The sequence below is a fragment of the Setaria viridis genome, chromosome 8 (assembly GCF_005286985.2).
Source record: "Setaria viridis chromosome 8, Setaria_viridis_v4.0, whole genome shotgun sequence".
NCBI classification, from domain to species: Eukaryota; Viridiplantae; Streptophyta; class Magnoliopsida; order Poales; family Poaceae; genus Setaria; species Setaria viridis.
Genome location: NC_048270.2, coordinates 24,367,990 through 24,382,771, shown reverse-complemented (window position 1 = coordinate 24,382,771; position 14,782 = coordinate 24,367,990). Strand labels below are relative to the sequence as shown.

General features: G+C 55.3%; 40 non-coding genes and 2 pseudogenes across 40 annotated transcripts; all 42 read right to left on the bottom strand.

The window, feature by feature from the left end:
* Positions 1–65: 65 nt before the first annotated feature.
* LOC140220390 (5S ribosomal RNA) lies at positions 66–184 on the bottom strand. The gene has a single exon (XR_011896343.1). It is a non-coding gene; the product is annotated as a 5S ribosomal RNA (ribosomal RNA).
* Positions 185–382: 198 nt separating this feature from the next.
* Positions 383–501, bottom strand: LOC140220986 (5S ribosomal RNA). The gene has a single exon (XR_011896875.1). It is a non-coding gene; the product is annotated as a 5S ribosomal RNA (ribosomal RNA).
* Positions 502–699: 198 nt separating this feature from the next.
* Positions 700–818, bottom strand: LOC140220985 (5S ribosomal RNA). The gene has a single exon (XR_011896874.1). It is a non-coding gene; the product is annotated as a 5S ribosomal RNA (ribosomal RNA).
* Positions 819–1,017: 199 nt separating this feature from the next.
* LOC140220984 (5S ribosomal RNA) lies at positions 1,018–1,136 on the bottom strand. The gene has a single exon (XR_011896873.1). It is a non-coding gene; the product is annotated as a 5S ribosomal RNA (ribosomal RNA).
* A 198-nt stretch (positions 1,137–1,334) lies between these two features.
* On the bottom strand, positions 1,335–1,453 carry LOC140220546 (5S ribosomal RNA). Its single transcript, XR_011896498.1, has one exon. It is a non-coding gene; the product is annotated as a 5S ribosomal RNA (ribosomal RNA).
* Positions 1,454–1,662: 209 nt separating this feature from the next.
* LOC140220361 (5S ribosomal RNA) lies at positions 1,663–1,781 on the bottom strand. The gene has a single exon (XR_011896314.1). It is a non-coding gene; the product is annotated as a 5S ribosomal RNA (ribosomal RNA).
* A 576-nt stretch (positions 1,782–2,357) lies between these two features.
* Positions 2,358–2,476, bottom strand: LOC140220395 (5S ribosomal RNA). Its single transcript, XR_011896348.1, has one exon. It is a non-coding gene; the product is annotated as a 5S ribosomal RNA (ribosomal RNA).
* Positions 2,477–2,674: 198 nt separating this feature from the next.
* Positions 2,675–2,793, bottom strand: LOC140220504 (5S ribosomal RNA). The gene has a single exon (XR_011896456.1). It is a non-coding gene; the product is annotated as a 5S ribosomal RNA (ribosomal RNA).
* Positions 2,794–3,001: 208 nt separating this feature from the next.
* On the bottom strand, positions 3,002–3,120 carry LOC140220983 (5S ribosomal RNA). The gene has a single exon (XR_011896872.1). It is a non-coding gene; the product is annotated as a 5S ribosomal RNA (ribosomal RNA).
* A 207-nt stretch (positions 3,121–3,327) lies between these two features.
* On the bottom strand, positions 3,328–3,446 carry LOC140220982 (5S ribosomal RNA). The gene has a single exon (XR_011896871.1). It is a non-coding gene; the product is annotated as a 5S ribosomal RNA (ribosomal RNA).
* A 199-nt stretch (positions 3,447–3,645) lies between these two features.
* On the bottom strand, positions 3,646–3,764 carry LOC140220553 (5S ribosomal RNA). Its single transcript, XR_011896505.1, has one exon. It is a non-coding gene; the product is annotated as a 5S ribosomal RNA (ribosomal RNA).
* Positions 3,765–3,962: 198 nt separating this feature from the next.
* Positions 3,963–4,081, bottom strand: LOC140221054 (5S ribosomal RNA). The gene has a single exon (XR_011896945.1). It is a non-coding gene; the product is annotated as a 5S ribosomal RNA (ribosomal RNA).
* Positions 4,082–4,279: 198 nt separating this feature from the next.
* Positions 4,280–4,398, bottom strand: LOC140220476 (5S ribosomal RNA). Its single transcript, XR_011896428.1, has one exon. It is a non-coding gene; the product is annotated as a 5S ribosomal RNA (ribosomal RNA).
* Positions 4,399–4,607: 209 nt separating this feature from the next.
* On the bottom strand, positions 4,608–4,726 carry LOC140220360 (5S ribosomal RNA). Its single transcript, XR_011896313.1, has one exon. It is a non-coding gene; the product is annotated as a 5S ribosomal RNA (ribosomal RNA).
* A 575-nt stretch (positions 4,727–5,301) lies between these two features.
* On the bottom strand, positions 5,302–5,420 carry LOC140220433 (5S ribosomal RNA). Its single transcript, XR_011896386.1, has one exon. It is a non-coding gene; the product is annotated as a 5S ribosomal RNA (ribosomal RNA).
* Positions 5,421–5,618: 198 nt separating this feature from the next.
* LOC140220502 (5S ribosomal RNA) lies at positions 5,619–5,737 on the bottom strand. Its single transcript, XR_011896454.1, has one exon. It is a non-coding gene; the product is annotated as a 5S ribosomal RNA (ribosomal RNA).
* Positions 5,738–5,945: 208 nt separating this feature from the next.
* Positions 5,946–6,064, bottom strand: LOC140220384 (5S ribosomal RNA). Its single transcript, XR_011896337.1, has one exon. It is a non-coding gene; the product is annotated as a 5S ribosomal RNA (ribosomal RNA).
* A 207-nt stretch (positions 6,065–6,271) lies between these two features.
* Positions 6,272–6,390, bottom strand: LOC140220981 (5S ribosomal RNA). Its single transcript, XR_011896870.1, has one exon. It is a non-coding gene; the product is annotated as a 5S ribosomal RNA (ribosomal RNA).
* A 208-nt stretch (positions 6,391–6,598) lies between these two features.
* LOC140220980 (5S ribosomal RNA) lies at positions 6,599–6,717 on the bottom strand. The gene has a single exon (XR_011896869.1). It is a non-coding gene; the product is annotated as a 5S ribosomal RNA (ribosomal RNA).
* A 198-nt stretch (positions 6,718–6,915) lies between these two features.
* On the bottom strand, positions 6,916–7,034 carry LOC140220979 (5S ribosomal RNA). The gene has a single exon (XR_011896868.1). It is a non-coding gene; the product is annotated as a 5S ribosomal RNA (ribosomal RNA).
* Positions 7,035–7,232: 198 nt separating this feature from the next.
* LOC140220563 (5S ribosomal RNA) lies at positions 7,233–7,351 on the bottom strand. Its single transcript, XR_011896513.1, has one exon. It is a non-coding gene; the product is annotated as a 5S ribosomal RNA (ribosomal RNA).
* A 208-nt stretch (positions 7,352–7,559) lies between these two features.
* Positions 7,560–7,678, bottom strand: LOC140220978 (5S ribosomal RNA). Its single transcript, XR_011896867.1, has one exon. It is a non-coding gene; the product is annotated as a 5S ribosomal RNA (ribosomal RNA).
* A 197-nt stretch (positions 7,679–7,875) lies between these two features.
* Positions 7,876–7,994, bottom strand: LOC140220977 (5S ribosomal RNA). Its single transcript, XR_011896866.1, has one exon. It is a non-coding gene; the product is annotated as a 5S ribosomal RNA (ribosomal RNA).
* Positions 7,995–8,202: 208 nt separating this feature from the next.
* LOC140220976 (5S ribosomal RNA) lies at positions 8,203–8,321 on the bottom strand. The gene has a single exon (XR_011896865.1). It is a non-coding gene; the product is annotated as a 5S ribosomal RNA (ribosomal RNA).
* A 207-nt stretch (positions 8,322–8,528) lies between these two features.
* On the bottom strand, positions 8,529–8,647 carry LOC140220975 (5S ribosomal RNA). Its single transcript, XR_011896864.1, has one exon. It is a non-coding gene; the product is annotated as a 5S ribosomal RNA (ribosomal RNA).
* A 576-nt stretch (positions 8,648–9,223) lies between these two features.
* LOC140220974 (5S ribosomal RNA) lies at positions 9,224–9,342 on the bottom strand. Its single transcript, XR_011896863.1, has one exon. It is a non-coding gene; the product is annotated as a 5S ribosomal RNA (ribosomal RNA).
* Positions 9,343–9,550: 208 nt separating this feature from the next.
* LOC140220973 (5S ribosomal RNA) lies at positions 9,551–9,669 on the bottom strand. The gene has a single exon (XR_011896862.1). It is a non-coding gene; the product is annotated as a 5S ribosomal RNA (ribosomal RNA).
* A 198-nt stretch (positions 9,670–9,867) lies between these two features.
* On the bottom strand, positions 9,868–9,986 carry LOC140220424 (5S ribosomal RNA). Its single transcript, XR_011896377.1, has one exon. It is a non-coding gene; the product is annotated as a 5S ribosomal RNA (ribosomal RNA).
* Positions 9,987–10,193: 207 nt separating this feature from the next.
* On the bottom strand, positions 10,194–10,312 carry LOC140220972 (5S ribosomal RNA). Its single transcript, XR_011896861.1, has one exon. It is a non-coding gene; the product is annotated as a 5S ribosomal RNA (ribosomal RNA).
* Positions 10,313–10,510: 198 nt separating this feature from the next.
* Positions 10,511–10,680, bottom strand: LOC140220621 (5S ribosomal RNA; annotated as a pseudogene).
* A 208-nt stretch (positions 10,681–10,888) lies between these two features.
* On the bottom strand, positions 10,889–11,007 carry LOC140220517 (5S ribosomal RNA). The gene has a single exon (XR_011896469.1). It is a non-coding gene; the product is annotated as a 5S ribosomal RNA (ribosomal RNA).
* A 208-nt stretch (positions 11,008–11,215) lies between these two features.
* Positions 11,216–11,334, bottom strand: LOC140220451 (5S ribosomal RNA). Its single transcript, XR_011896404.1, has one exon. It is a non-coding gene; the product is annotated as a 5S ribosomal RNA (ribosomal RNA).
* Positions 11,335–11,542: 208 nt separating this feature from the next.
* Positions 11,543–11,712, bottom strand: LOC140220620 (5S ribosomal RNA; annotated as a pseudogene).
* Positions 11,713–11,920: 208 nt separating this feature from the next.
* On the bottom strand, positions 11,921–12,039 carry LOC140220487 (5S ribosomal RNA). Its single transcript, XR_011896439.1, has one exon. It is a non-coding gene; the product is annotated as a 5S ribosomal RNA (ribosomal RNA).
* Positions 12,040–12,247: 208 nt separating this feature from the next.
* Positions 12,248–12,366, bottom strand: LOC140220447 (5S ribosomal RNA). The gene has a single exon (XR_011896400.1). It is a non-coding gene; the product is annotated as a 5S ribosomal RNA (ribosomal RNA).
* A 208-nt stretch (positions 12,367–12,574) lies between these two features.
* Positions 12,575–12,693, bottom strand: LOC140220971 (5S ribosomal RNA). The gene has a single exon (XR_011896860.1). It is a non-coding gene; the product is annotated as a 5S ribosomal RNA (ribosomal RNA).
* Positions 12,694–12,901: 208 nt separating this feature from the next.
* LOC140220416 (5S ribosomal RNA) lies at positions 12,902–13,020 on the bottom strand. Its single transcript, XR_011896369.1, has one exon. It is a non-coding gene; the product is annotated as a 5S ribosomal RNA (ribosomal RNA).
* A 274-nt stretch (positions 13,021–13,294) lies between these two features.
* On the bottom strand, positions 13,295–13,413 carry LOC140220490 (5S ribosomal RNA). Its single transcript, XR_011896442.1, has one exon. It is a non-coding gene; the product is annotated as a 5S ribosomal RNA (ribosomal RNA).
* Positions 13,414–13,621: 208 nt separating this feature from the next.
* On the bottom strand, positions 13,622–13,740 carry LOC140220499 (5S ribosomal RNA). The gene has a single exon (XR_011896451.1). It is a non-coding gene; the product is annotated as a 5S ribosomal RNA (ribosomal RNA).
* Positions 13,741–13,938: 198 nt separating this feature from the next.
* LOC140220970 (5S ribosomal RNA) lies at positions 13,939–14,057 on the bottom strand. The gene has a single exon (XR_011896859.1). It is a non-coding gene; the product is annotated as a 5S ribosomal RNA (ribosomal RNA).
* Positions 14,058–14,265: 208 nt separating this feature from the next.
* On the bottom strand, positions 14,266–14,384 carry LOC140220969 (5S ribosomal RNA). Its single transcript, XR_011896858.1, has one exon. It is a non-coding gene; the product is annotated as a 5S ribosomal RNA (ribosomal RNA).
* Positions 14,385–14,582: 198 nt separating this feature from the next.
* LOC140220968 (5S ribosomal RNA) lies at positions 14,583–14,701 on the bottom strand. Its single transcript, XR_011896857.1, has one exon. It is a non-coding gene; the product is annotated as a 5S ribosomal RNA (ribosomal RNA).
* Positions 14,702–14,782: the final 81 nt, after the last annotated feature.

Sequence of the window (14,782 nt, the reverse complement as noted above, 5' to 3'; positions counted from 1 at the left end):
AAAGCCCGAAAATGTCCGAGGAATGCGGCGAAATGGGAGGACAGAAAAATAATAATAAAAAAAAAGGAATGCAACACGAGGACTTCCCAGGAGGTCACCCATCCTAGTACTACTCTCGCCCAAGCACGCTTAACTTCGGAGTTCTGATGGGATCCGGTGCTTTAGTGCTGATATGATCGCATCCGACATACTAGCCACTCTCCTTGCTCTTATGCCCGCACCTCGACGCGCCGCCCGAGCCGCGTGGGCCCCGCATCCAAGGTCCTCCGTGCGGGTCGCCTCACCGTTTTATCCGTCCGACCACGAGCGCACGAGGAAAAGCCCGAAAATGTCCGAGGAATGCGGCGAAATGGGAGGAAAGAAAAATAATAATAAAAAAAAAGGAATGCAACACGAGGACTTCCCAGGAGGTCACCCATCCTAGTACTACTCTCGCCCAAGCACGCTTAACTTCGGAGTTCTGATGGGATCCGGTGCTTTAGTGCTGGTATGATCGCATCCGACATACTAGCCACTCTCCTTGCTCTTATGCCCGCACCTCGACGCGCCGCCCGAGCCGCGTGGGCCCCGCATCCAAGGTCCTCCGTGCGGGTCGCCTCACCGTTTTATCCGTCCGACCACGAGCGCACGAGGAAAAGCCCGAAAATGTCCGAGGAATGCGGCGAAATGGGAGGACAGAAAAATAATAATAAAAAAAAAGGAATGCAACACGAGGACTTCCCAGGAGGTCACCCATCCTAGTACTACTCTCGCCCAAGCACGCTTAACTTCGGAGTTCTGATGGGATCCGGTGCTTTAGTGCTGGTATGATCGCATCCGACATACTAGCCACTCTCCTTGCTCTTATGCCCGCACCTCGACGCGCCGCGTGGGCCCCGCATCCAAGGTCCTCCGTGCGGGTCGCCTCACCGTTTTATCCGTCCGACCACGAGCGCACGAGGAAAAGCCCGAAAATGTCCGAGGAATGCGGCGAAATGGAAGGACAGAAGAACCCCGAAAAATAATAATAAAAAAAAAGGAATGCAACACGAGGACTTCCCAGGAGGTCACCCATCCTAGTACTACTCTCGCCCAAGCACGCTTAACTTCGGAGTTCTGATGGGATCCGGTGCTTTAGTGCTGGTATGATCGCATCCGACATACTAGCCACTCTCCTTGCTCTTATGCCCGCACCTCGACGCGCCGCCCGAGCCGCGTGGGCCCCGCATCCAAGGTCCTCCGTGCGGGTCGCCTCACCGTTTTATCCGTCCGACCACGAGCGCACGAGGAAAAGCCCGAAAATGTCCGAGGAATGCGGCGAAATGGGAGGACAGAAAAATAATAATAAAAAAAAAGGAATGCAACACGAGGACTTCCCAGGAGGTCACCCATCCTAGTACTACTCTCGCCCAAGCACGCTTAACTTCGGAGTTCTGATGGGATTCGGTGCTTTAGTGCTGGTACGATCGCATCCGACATACTAGCCACTCTCCTTGCTCTTATGCCCGCACCTCGACGCGCCGCCCGAGCCGCGTGGGCCCCGCATCCAAGGTCCTCCGTGCGGGTCGCCTCACCGTTTTATCCGTCCGACCACGAGCGCACGAGGAAAAGCCCGAAAATGTCCGAGGAATGCGGCGAAATGGAAGGACAGAAGAACCCCGAAAAATAATAATAAAAAAAAAAGGAATGCAACACGAGGACTTCCCAGGAGGTCACCCATCCTAGTACTACTCTCGCCCAAGCACGCTTAACTTCGGAGTTCTGATGGGATCCGGTGCTTTAGTACTGGTATGATCGCATCCGACATACTAGCCACTCTCCTTGCTCTTATGCCCGCACCTCGACGCGCCGCCCGAGCCGCGTGGGCCCCGCATCCAAGGTCCTCCGTGCGGGTCGCCTCACCGTTTCATCCGTCCGACCACGAGCGCACGAGGAAAAGCCCGAAAATGTCCGAGGAATGCGGCGAAATGGGAGGACAGAAAAATAATAATAAAAAAAAAGGAATGCAACACGAGGACTTCCCAGGAGGTCACCCATCGTAGTACTACTCTCGCCCAAGCACGCTTAACTTCGGAGGAGGTCACCCATCCTAGTACTACTCTCGCCCAAGAACGCTTAACTTCGGAGTTCTGATGGGATCCGGTGCTTTAGTGCTGGTATGATCGCATCCGACATACTAGCCACTCTCCTTGCTCTTATGCCCGCACCTCGACGCGCCGCCCGAGCCGCGTGGGCCCCGCATCCAAGGTCCTCCGTGCGGGTCGCCTCACCGTTTTATCCGTCCGACCACGAGCGCACGAGGAAAAGCCCGAAAATGTCCGAGGAATGCGGCGAAATGGGAGGACAGAAGAACCCCGAAAAATAATAATAAAAAAAAAGGAATGCAACACGAGGACTTCCCAGGAGGTCACCCATCCTAGTACTACTCTCGCCCAAGCACGCTTAACTTCGGAGTTCTGATGGGTTCCGGTGCTTTAGTGCTGGTATGATCGCATCCGACATACTAGCCACTCTCCTTGCTCTTATGCCCGCACCTCGACGCGCCGCCCGAGCCGCGTGGGCCCCGCATCCAAGGTCCTCCGTGCGGGTCGCCTCACCGTTTTATCCGTCCGACCACGAGCGCACGAGGAAAAGCCCGAAAATGTCCGAGGAATGCGGCGAAATGGGAGGACAGAAAAATAATAATAAAAAAAAAGGAATGCAACACGAGGACTTCCAAGGAGGTCACCCATCCTAGTACTACTCTCGCCCAAGCACGCTTAACTTCGGAGTTCTGATGGGATCCGATGCTTTAGTGCTGGTATGATCGCATCCGACATACTAGCCACTCTCCTTGCTCTTATGCCCGCACCTCGACGCGCCGCCCGAGCCGCGTGGGCCCCGCATCCAAGGTCCTCCGTGCGGGTCGCCTCACCGTTTTATCCGTCCGACCACGAGCGCACGAGGAAAAGCCCGAAAATGTCCGAGGAATGCGGCGAAATGGAAGGACAGAAGAACCCCGAAAAATAATAATAAAAAAAAAGGAATGCAACACGAGGACTTCCCAGGAGGTCACCCATCCTAGTACTACTCTCGCCCAAGCACGCTTAACTTCGGAGTTCTGATGGGATCCGGTGCTTTAGTGCTGGTATGATCGCATCCGACATACTAGCCACTCTCCTTGCTCTTATGCCCGCACCTCGACGCGCCGCCCGAGCCGCATGGGCCCCGCATCCAAGGTCCTCCGTGCGGGTCGCCTCACCGTTTTATCCGTCCGACCACGAGCGCACGAGGAAAAGCCCGAAAATGTCCGAGGAATGCGGCGAAATGGAAGGACAGAAGAACCCCGAAAAATAATAATAAAAAAAAGGAATGCAACACGAGGACTTCCCAGGAGGTCACCCATCCTAGTACTACTCTCGCCCAAGCACGCTTAACTTCGGAGTTCTGATGGGATCCGGTGCTTTAGTGCTGGTATGATCGCATCCGACATACTAGCCACTCTCCTTGCTCTTATGCCCGCACCTCGACGCGCCGCCCGAGCCGCGTGGGCCCCGCATCCAAGGTCCTCCGTGCGGGTCGCCTCACCGTTTTATCCGTCCGACCACGAGCGCACGAGGAAAAGCCCGAAAATGTCCGAGGAATGCGGCGAAATGGGAGGACAGAAAAATAATAATAAAAAAAAAAGGAATGAATCACGAGGACTTCCCAGGAGGTCACCCATCCTAGTACTACTCTCGCCCAAGCACGCTTAACTTCGGAGTTCTGATGGGATCCGGTGCTTTAGTGCTGGTATGATCGCATCCGACATACTAGCCACTCTCCTTGCTCTTATGCCCGCACCTCGACGCGCCGCCCGAGCCGCGTGGGCCCCGCATCCAAGGTCCTCCGTGCGGGTCGCCTCACCGTTTTATCCGTCCGACCACGAGCGCACGAGGAAAAGCCCGAAAATGTCCGAGGAATGCGGCGAAATGCGAGGACAGAAAAATAATAATAATAAAAAAGGAATGCAACACGAGGACTTCCCAGGAGGTCACCCATCCTAGTACTACTCACGCCCAAGCACGCTTAACTTCGGAGTTCTGATGGGATCCGGTGCTTTAGTGCTGGTATGATCGCATCCGACATACTAGCCACTCTCCTTGCTCTTATGCCCGCACCTCGACGCGCCGCCCGAGCCGCGTGGGCCCCGCATCCAAGGTCCTCCGTGCGGGTCGCCTCACCGTTTTATCCGTCCGACCACGAGCGCACGAGGAAAAGCCCGAAAATGTCCGAGGAATGCGGCGAAATGGGAGGACAGAAAAATAATAATAAAAAAAAAGGAATGCAACACGAGGACTTCCCAGGAGGTCACCCATCCTAGTACTACTCTCGCCCAAGCACGCTTAACTTCGGAGTTCTGATGGGATTCGGTGCTTTAGTGCTGGTATGATCGCATCCGACATACTAGCCACTCTCCTTGCTCTTATGCCCGCACCTCGACGCGCCGCCCGAGCCGCGTGGGCCCCGCATCCAAGGTCCTCCGTGCGGGTCGCCTCACCGTTTTATCCGTCCGACCACGAGCGCACGAGGAAAAGCCCGAAAATGTCCGAGGAATGCGGCGAAATGGAAGGACAGAAGAACCCCGAAAAATAATAATAAAAAAAAAAGGAATGCAACACGAGGACTTCCCAGGAGGTCACCCATCCTAGTACTACTCTCGCCCAAGCACGCTTAACTTCGGAGTTCTGATGGGATCCGGTGCTTTAGTACTGGTATGATCGCATCCGACATACTAGCCACTCTCCTTGCTCTTATGCCCGCACCTCGACGCGCCGCCCGAGCCGCGTGGGCCCCGCATCCAAGGTCCTCCGTGCGGGTCGCCTCACCGTTTCATCCGTCCGACCACGAGCGCACGAGGAAAAGCCCGAAAATGTCCGAGGAATGCGGCGAAATGGGAGGACAGAAAAATAATAATAAAAAAAAAGGAATGCAACACGAGGACTTCCCAGGAGGTCACCCATCGTAGTACTACTCTCGCCCAAGCACGCTTAACTTCGGAGGAGGTCACCCATCCTAGTACTACTCTCGCCCAAGAATGCTTAACTTCGGAGTTCTGATGGGATCCGGTGCTTTAGTGCTGGTATGATCGCATCCGACATACTAGCCACTCTCCTTGCTCTTATGCCCGCACCTCGACGCGCCGCCCGAGCCGCGTGGGCCCCGCATCCAAGGTCCTCCGTGCGGGTCGCCTCACCGTTTTATCCGTCCGACCACGAGCGCACGAGGAAAAGCCCGAAAATGTCCGAGGAATGCGGCGAAATGGGAGGACAGAAGAACCCCGAAAAATAATAATAAAAAAAAGGAATGCAACACGAGGACTTCCCAGGAGGTCACCCATCCTAGTACTACTCTCGCCCAAGCACGCTTAACTTCGGAATTCTGATGGGATCCGGTGCTTTAGTGCTGGTATGATCGCATCCGACATACTAGCCACTCTCCTTGCTGTTATGCCCGCACCTCGACGCGCCGCCCGAGCCGCGTGGGCCCCGCATCCAAGGTCCTCCGTGCGGGTCGCCTCACCGTTTTATCCGTCCGACCACGAGCGCACGAGGAAAAGCCCGAAAATGTCCGAGGAATGCGGCGAAATGGGAGGACAGAAAAATAATAATAAAAAAAAAGGAATGCAACACGAGGACTTCCAAGGAGGTCACCCATCCTAGTACTACTCTCGCCCAAGCACGCTTAACTTCGGAGTTCTGATGGGATCCGATGCTTTAGTGCTGGTATGATCGCATCCGACATACTAGCCACTCTCCTTGCTCTTATGCCCGCACCTCGACGCGCCGCCCGAGCCGCGTGGGCCCCGCATCCAAGGTCCTCCGTGCGGGTCGCCTCACCGTTTTATCCGTCCGACCACGAGCGCACGAGGAAAAGCCCGAAAATGTCCGAGGAATGCGGCGAAATGGAAGGACAGAAGAACCCCGAAAAATAATAATAAAAAAAAAGGAATGCAACACGAGGACTTCCCAGGAGGTGACCCATCCTAGTACTACTCTCGCCCAAGCACGCTTAACTTCGGAGTTCTGATGGGATCCGGTGCTTTAGTGCTGGTATGATCGCATCCGACATACTAGCCACTCTCCTTGCTCTTATGCCCGCACCTCGACGCGCCGCCCGAGCCGCATGGGCCCCGCATCCAAGGTCCTCCGTGCGGGTCGCCTCACCGTTTTATCCGTCCGACCACGAGCGCACGAGGAAAAGCCCGAAAATGTCCGAGGAATGCGGCGAAATGGAAGGACAGAAGAACCCCGAAAAATAATAATAAAAAAAAGGAATGCAACACGAGGACTTCCCAGGAGGTCACCCATCCTAGTACTACTCTCGCCCAAGCACGCTTAACTTCGGAGTTCTGATGGGATCCGGTGCTTTAGTGCTGGTATGATCGCATCCGACATACTAGCCACTCTCCTTGCTCTTATGCCCGCACCTCGACGCGCCGCCCGAGCCGCGTGGGCCCCGCATCCAAGGTCCTCCGTGCGGGTCGCCTCACCGTTTTATCCGTCCGACCACGAGCGCACGAGGAAAAGCCCGAAAATGTCCGAGGAATGCGGCGAAATGGAAGGACAGAAGAACCCCGAAAAATAATAATAAAAAAAAAGGAATGCAACACGAGGACTTCCCAGGAGGTCACCCATCCTAGTACTACTCTCGCCCAAGCACGCTTAACTTCGGAGTTCTGATGGGATCCGGTGCTTTAGTGCTGGTATGATCGCATCCGACATACTAGCCACTCTCCTTGCTCTTATGCCCGCACCTCGACGCGCCGCCCGAGCCGCGTGGGCCCCGCATCCAAGGTCCTCCGTGCGGGTCGCCTCACCGTTTTATCCGTCCGACCACGAGCGCACGAGGAAAAGCCCGAAAATGTCCGAGGAATGCGGCGAAATGCGAGGACAGAAAAATAATAATAATAAAAAAGGAATGCAACACGAGGACTTCCCAGGAGGTCACCCATCCTAGTACTACTCTCGCCCAAGCACGCTTAACTTCGGAGTTCTGATGGGATCCGGTGCTTTAGTGCTGGTATGATCGCATCCGACATACTAGCCACTCTCCTTGCTCTTATGCCCGCACCTCGACGCGCCGCCCGAGCCGCGTGGGCCCCGCATCCAAGGTCCTCCGTGCGGGTCGCCTCACCGTTTTATCCGTCCGACCACGAGCGCACGAGGAAAAGCCCGAAAATGTCCGAGGAATGCGGCGAAATGGGAGGACAGAAAAATAATAATAAAAAAAAAGGAACGCAACATGAGGACTTCCAAGGAGGTCACCCATCCTAGTACTACTCTCGCCCAAGCACGCTTAACTTCGGAGTTCTGATGGGATCCGGTGCTTTAGTGCTGGTATGATCGCATCCGACATACTAGCCACTCTCCTTGCTCTTATGCCCGCACCTCGACGCGCCGCCCGAGCCGCGTGGGCCCCGCATCCAAGGTCCTCCGTGCGGGTCGCCTCACCGTTTTATCCGTCCGACCACGAGCGCACGAGGAAAAGCCCGAAAATGTCCGAGGAATGCGGCGAAATGGAAGGACAGAATAACCCCGAAAAATAATAATAAAAAAAAAGGAATGCAACACGAGGACTTCCCAGGAGGTCACCCATCCTAGTACTACTCTCGCCCAAGCACGCTTAACTTCGGAGTTCTGATGGGATCCGGTGCTTTAGTGCTGGTATGATCGCATCCGACATACTAGCCACTCTCCTTGATCTTATGCCCGCACCTCGACGCGCCGCCCGAGCCGCGTGGGCCCCGCATCCAAGGTCCTCCGTGCGGGTCGCCTCACCGTTTTATCCGTCCGACCACGAGCGCACGAGGAAAAGCCCGAAAATGTCCGAGGAATGCGGCGAAATGGGAGGACAGAAAAATAATAAAAAAAAAAAGGAATGCAACACGAGGACTTCCCAGGAGGTCACCCATCCTAGTACTACTCTCGCCCAAGCACGCTTAACTTCGGAGTTCTGATGGGATCCGGTGCTTTAGTGCTGGTATGATCGCATCCGACATACTAGCCACTCTACTTGCTCTTAGGCCCGCACCTCGACGCGCCGCCCGAGCCGCGTGGGCCCCGCATCCAAGGTCCTCCGTGCGGGTCGCCTCACCGTTTTATCCGTCCGACCACGAGCGCACGAGGAAAAGCCCGAAAATGTCCGAGGAATGCGGCGAAATGGAAGGACAGAAGAACCTCGAAAAATAATAATAAAAAAAAAGGAATGCAACACGAGGACTTCCCAGGAGGTCACCCATCCTAGTACTACTCTCGCCCAAGCACGCTTAACTTCGGAGTTCTGATGGGATCCGGTGCTTTAGTGCTGGTATGATCGCATCCGACATACTAGCCACTCTCCTTGCTCTTATGCCCGCACCTCGACGCGCCGCCCGAGCCGCGTGGGCCCCGCATCCAAGGTCCTCCGTGCGGGTCGCCTCAACGTTTTATCCGTCCGACCACGAGCGCACGAGGAAAAGCCCGAAAATGTCCGAGGAATGCGGCGAAATGGAAGGACAGAAGAACCCCGAAAAATAATAATAAAAAAAAGGAATGCAACACGAGGACTTCCCAGGAGGTCACCCATCCTAGTACTACTCTCGCCCAAGCACGCTTAACTTCGGAGTTCTGATGGGATCCGGTGCTTTAGTGCTGGTATGATCGCATCCGACATACTAGCCACTCTCCTTGCTCTTATGCCCGCACCTCGACGCGCCGCCCGAGCCGCGTGGGCCCCGCATCCAAGGTCCTCCGTGCGGGTCGCCTCACCGTTTTATCCGTCCGACCACGAGCGCACGAGGAAAAGCCCGAAAATGTCCGAGGAATGCGGCGAAATGGGAGGACAGAAAAATAATAATACAAAAAAAGGAATGCAACACGAGGACTTCCCAGGAGGTCACCCATCCTAGTACTACTCTCGGCCAAGCACGCTTAACTTCGGAGGAGGTCACCCATCCTAGTACTACTCTCGCCCAAGCACGCTTAACTTCGGAGTTCTGATGGGATCCGGTGCTTTAGTGCTGGTATGATCGCATCCGACATACTAGCCACTCTCCTTGCTCTTATGCCCGCACCTCGACGCGCCGCCCGAGCCGCGTGGGCCCTGCATCCAAGGTCCTCCGTGCGGGTCGCCTCACCGTTTTATCCGTCCGACCACGAGCGCACGAGGAAAAGCCCGAAAATGTCCGAGGAATGCGGCGAAATGGGAGGACAGAAGAACCCCGAAAAATAATAATAAAAAAAAAGGAATGCAACACGAGGACTTCCCAGGAGGTCACCCATCCTAGTACTACTCTCGCCCAAGCACGCTTAACTTCGGAGTTCTGATGGGATCCGGTGCTTTAGTGCTGGTATGATCGCATCCGACATACTAGCCACTCTCCTTGCTCTTATGCCCGCACCTCGACGCGCCGCCCGAGCCGCGTGGGCCCCGCATCCAAGGTCCTCCGTGCGGGTCGCCTCACCGTTTTATCCGTCAGACCACGAGCGCACGAGGAAAAGCCCGAAAATGTCCGAGGAATGCGGCGAAATGGAAGGACAGAAGAACCCCGAAAAATAATAATAAAAAAAAAGGAATGCAACACGAGGACTTCCCAGGAGGTCACCCATCCTAGTACTACTCTCGCCCAAGCACGCTTAACTTCGGAGTTCTGATGGGATCCGGTGCTTTAGTGCTGGTATGATCGCATCCAACATACTAGCCACTCTCCTTGCTCTTATGCCCGCACCTCGACGCGCCGCCCGAGCCGCGTGGGCCCCGCATCCAAGGTCCTCCGTGCGGGTCGCCTCACCGTTTTATCCGTCCGACCACGAGCGCACGAGGAAAAGCCCGAAAATGTCCGAGGAATGCGGCGAAATGGGAGGACAGAAAAATAATAATAAAAAAAAAGGAATGCAACACGAGGACTTCCCAGGAGGTCACCCATCCTAGTACTACTCTCGCCCAAGCACGCTTAACTTCGGAGTTCTGATGGGATCCGATGCTTTAGTGCTGGTATGATCGCATCCGACATACTAGCCACTCTCCTTGCTCTTATGCCCGCACCTCGACGCGCCGCCCGAGCCGCGTGGGCCCCGCATCCAAGGTCCTCCGTGCGGGTCGCCTCACCGTTTTATCCGTCCGACCACGAGCGCACGAGGAAAAGCCCGAAAATGTCCGAGGAATGCGGCGAAATGGAAGGACAGAAGAACCCCGAAAAATAATAATAAAAAAAAGGAATGCAACACGAGGACTTCCCAGGAGGTCACCCATCCTAGTACTACTCTCGCCCAAGCACGCTTAACTTCGGAGTTCTGATGGGATCCGGTGCTTTAGTGCTGGTATGATCGCATCCGACATACTAGCCACTCTCCTTGCTCTTATGCCCGCACCTCGACGCGCCGCCCGAGCCGCGTGGGCCCCGCATCCAAGGTCCTCCGTGCGGGTCGCCTCACCGTTTTATCCGTCCGACCACGAGCGCACGAGGAAAAGCCCGAAAATGTCCGAGGAATGCGGCGAAATGGGAGGACAGAAAAATAATAATAAAAAAAAAGGAATGCAACACGAGGACTTCCCAGGAGGTCACCCATCCTAGTACTACTCTCGGCCAAGCACGCTTAACTTCGAAGGAGGTCACCCATCCTAGTACTACTCTCGCCCAAGCACGCTTAACTTCGGAGTTCTGATGGGATCCGGTGCTTTAGTGCTGGTATGATCGCATCCGACATACTAGCCACTCTCCTTGCTCTTATGCCCGCACCTCGACGCGCCGCCCGAGCCGCGTGGGCCCCGCATCCAAGGTCCTCCGTGCGGGTCGCCTCACCGTTTTATCCGTCCGACCACGAGCGCACGAGGAAAAGCCCGAAAATGTCCGAGGAATGCGGCGAAATGGGAGGACAGAAGAACCCCGAAAAATAATAATAAAAAAAAAGGAATGCAACACGAGGACTTCCCAGGAGGTCACCCATCCTAGTACTACTCTCGCCCAAGCACGCTTAACTTCGGAGTTCTAATGGGATCCGGTGCTTTAGTGCTGTTATGATCGCATCCGACATACTAGCTACTCTCCTTGCTCTTATGCCCGCACCTCGACGCGCCGCCCGAGCCGCGTGGGCCCCGCATCCAAGGTCCTCCGTGCGGGTCGCCTCACCGTTTTATCCGTCCGACCACGAGCGCACGAGGAAAAGCCCGAAAATGTCCGAGGAATGCGGCGAAATGGAAGAACAGAAGAACCCCGAAAAATAATAATAAAAAAAAAGGAATGCAACACGAGGACTTCCCAGGAGGTCACCCATCCTAGTACTACTCTCGCCCAAGCACGCTTAACTTCGGAGTTCTGATGGGATCCGGTGCTTTATTGCTGGTATGATCGCATCCGACATACTAGCCACTCTCCTTGCTCTTATGCCCGCACCTCGACGCGCCGCCCGAGCCGCGTGGGCCCCGCATCCAAGGTCCTCCGTGCGGGTCGCCTCACCGTTTTATCCGTCCGACCACGAGCGCACGAGGAAAAGCCCGAAAATGTCCGAGGAATGCGGCGAAATGGGAGGACAGAAGAACCCCGAAAAATAATAATAAAAAAAAAGGAATGCAACACGAGGACTTCCCAGGAGGTCACCCATCCTAGTACTACTCTCGGCCAAGCACGCTTAACTTCGAAGGAGGTCACCCATCCTAGTACTACTCTCGCCCAAGCACGCTTAACTTCGGAGTTCTGATGGGATCCGGTGCTTTAGTGCTGGTATGATCGCATCCGACATACTAGCCACTCTCCTTGCTCTTATGCCCGCACCTCGACGCGCCGCCCGAGCCGCGTGGGCCCCGCATCCAAGGTCCTCCGTGCGGGTCGCCTCACCGTTTTATCCGTCCGACCACGAGCGCACGAGGAAAAGCCCGAAAATGTCCGAGGAATGCGGCGAAATGGAAGGACAGAAGAACCCCGAAAAATAATAATAAAAAAAAAGGAATGCAACACGAGGACTTCCCAGGAGGTCACCCATCCTAGTACTACTCTCGCCCAAGCACGCTTAACTTCGGAGTTCTGATGGGATCCGGTGCTTTAGTGCTGTTATGATCGCATCCGACATACTAGCTACTCTCCTTGCTCTTATGCCCGCACCTCGACGCGCCGCCCGAGCCGCGTGGGCCCCGCATCCAAGGTCCTCCGTGCGGGTCGCCTCACCGTTTTATCCGTCCGACCACGAGCGCACGAGGAAAAGCCCGAAAATGTGCGAGGAATGCGGCGAAATGGAAGAACAGAAGAACCCCGAAAAATAATAATAAAAAAAAAGGAATGCAACACGAGGACTTCCCAGGAGGTCACCCATCCTTGTACTACTCTCGCCCAAGCACGCTTAACTTCGGAGTTCTGATGGGATCCGGTGCTTTAGTGCTGGTATGATCGCATCCGACATACTAGCCACTCTCCTTGCTCTTATGCCCGCACCTCGACGCGCCGCCCGAGCCGCGTGGGCCCCGCATCCAAGGTCCTCCGTGCGGGTCGCCTCACCGTTTTATCCGTCCGACCACGAGCGCACGAGGAAAAGCCCGAAAATGTCCGAGGAATGCGGCGAAATGGGAGGACAGAAGAACCCCGAAAAATAATAATAAAAAAAAAGGAATGCAACACGAGGACTTCCCAGGAGGTCACCCATCCTAGTACTACTCTCGCCCAAGCACGCTTAACTTCGGAGTTCTGATGGGATCCGGTGCTTTAGTGCTGGTATGATCGCATCCGACATACTAGCCACTCTCCTTGCTCTTATGCCCGCACCTCGACACGCCGCCCGAGCCGCGTGGGCCCCGCATCCAAGGTCCTCCGTGCGGGTCGCCTCACCGTTTTATCCGTCCGACCACGAGCGCACGAGGAAAAGCCCGAAAATGTCCGAGGAATGCGGCGAAATGGAAGGACAGAAGAACCCCGAAAAATAATAATAAAAAAAAAGGAATGCAACACGAGGACTTCCCAGGAGGTCACCCATCCTAGTACTACTCTCACCCAAGCACGCTTAACTTCGGAGTTCTGATGGGATCCGGTGCTTTAGTGCTGGTATGATCGCATCCGACATACTAGCCACTCTCCTTGCTCTTATGCCCGCACCTCGACGCGCCGCCCGAGCCGCGTGGGCCCCGCATCCAAGGTCCTCCGTGCGGGTCGCCTCACCGTTTTATCCGTCCGACCACGAGCGCACGAGGAAAAGCCCGAAAATGTCCGAGGAATGCGGCGAAATGGGAGGATAGAAAAATAATAATAAAAAAAAAGCGCACGAGGAAAAGCCCGAAAATGTCCGAGGAATGCGGCGAAATGGGAGGACAGAAAAATAATAATAAAAAAAAAGGAATGCAACACGAGGACTTCCCAGGAGGTCACCCATCCTAGTACTACTCTCGCCCAAGCACGCTTAACTTCGGAGTTCTGATGGGATCGGGTGCTTTAGTGCTGGTATGATCGCATCCGACATACTAGCCACTCTCCTTGCTCTTATGCCCGCACCTCGACGCGCCGCCCGAGCCGCGTGGGCCCCGCATCCAAGATCCTCCGTGCGGGTCGCCTCACCGTTTTATCCGTCCGACCACGAACGCACGAGGAAAAGCCCGAAAATGTCCGAGGAATGCGGCGAAATGGAAGGACAGAAGAACCCCGAAAAATAATAATAAAAAAAAAGGAATGCAACACGAGGACTTCCCAGGAGGTCACCCATCCTAGTACTACTCTCGTCCAAGCATGCTTAACTTCGGAGTTCTGATGGGATCCGGTGCTTTAGTGCTGGTATGATCGCATCCGACATACTAGCCACTCTCCTTGCTCTTATGCCCGCACCTCGACGCGCCGCCCGAGCCGCGTGGGCCCCGCATCCAAGGTCCTCCGTGCGGGTTGCCTCACCGTTTTATCCGTCCGACCACGAGCGCACGAGGAAAAGCCCGAAAATGTCCGAGGAATGCGGCGAAATGGGAGGACAGAAAAATAATAATAAAAAAAAAGGAATGCAACACGAGGACTTCCCAGGAGGTCACCCATCCTAGTACTACTCTCGCCCAAGCACGCTTAACTTCGGAGTTCTGATGGGATCCGGTGCTTTAGTGCTGGTATGATCGCATCCGACATACTAGCTACTCTCCTTGCTCTTATGCCCGCACCTCGACGCGCCGCCCGAGCCGCGTGGGCCCCGCATCCAAGATCCTCCGTGCGGGTCGCCTCACCGTTTTATCCGTCCGACCACGAACGCACGAGGAAAAGCCCGAAAATGTCCGAGGAATGCGGCGAAATGGAAGGACAGAAGAACCCCGAAAAATAATAATAAAAAAAAAGGAATGCAACACGAGGACTTCCCAGGAGGTCACCCATCCTAGTACTACTCTCGCCCAAGCACGCTTAACTTCGGAGTTCTGATGGGATCCGGTGCTTTAGTGCTGGTATGATCGCATCCGACATACTAGCCACTCTCCTTGCTCTTATGCCCGCACCTCGACGCGCCGCCCGAGCCGCGTGGGCCCCGCATCCAAGGTCCTCCGTGCGGGTTGCCTCACCGTTTTATCCGTCCGACCACGAGCGCACGAGGAAAAGCCCGAAAATGTCCGAGGAATGCGGCGAAATGGGAGGACAGAAAAATAATAATAAAAAAAAAGGAATGCAACACGAGGACTTCCCAGGAGGTCACCCATCCTAGTACTACTCTCGCCCAAGCACGCTTAACTTCGGAGTTCTGATGGGATCCGGTGCTTTAGTGCTGGTATGATCGCATCCAACATACTAGCCACTCTCCTTGCTCTTATGCCCGCACCTCGACGCGCCGCCCGAGCCGCGTGGGCCCCGCATCCAAGGTCC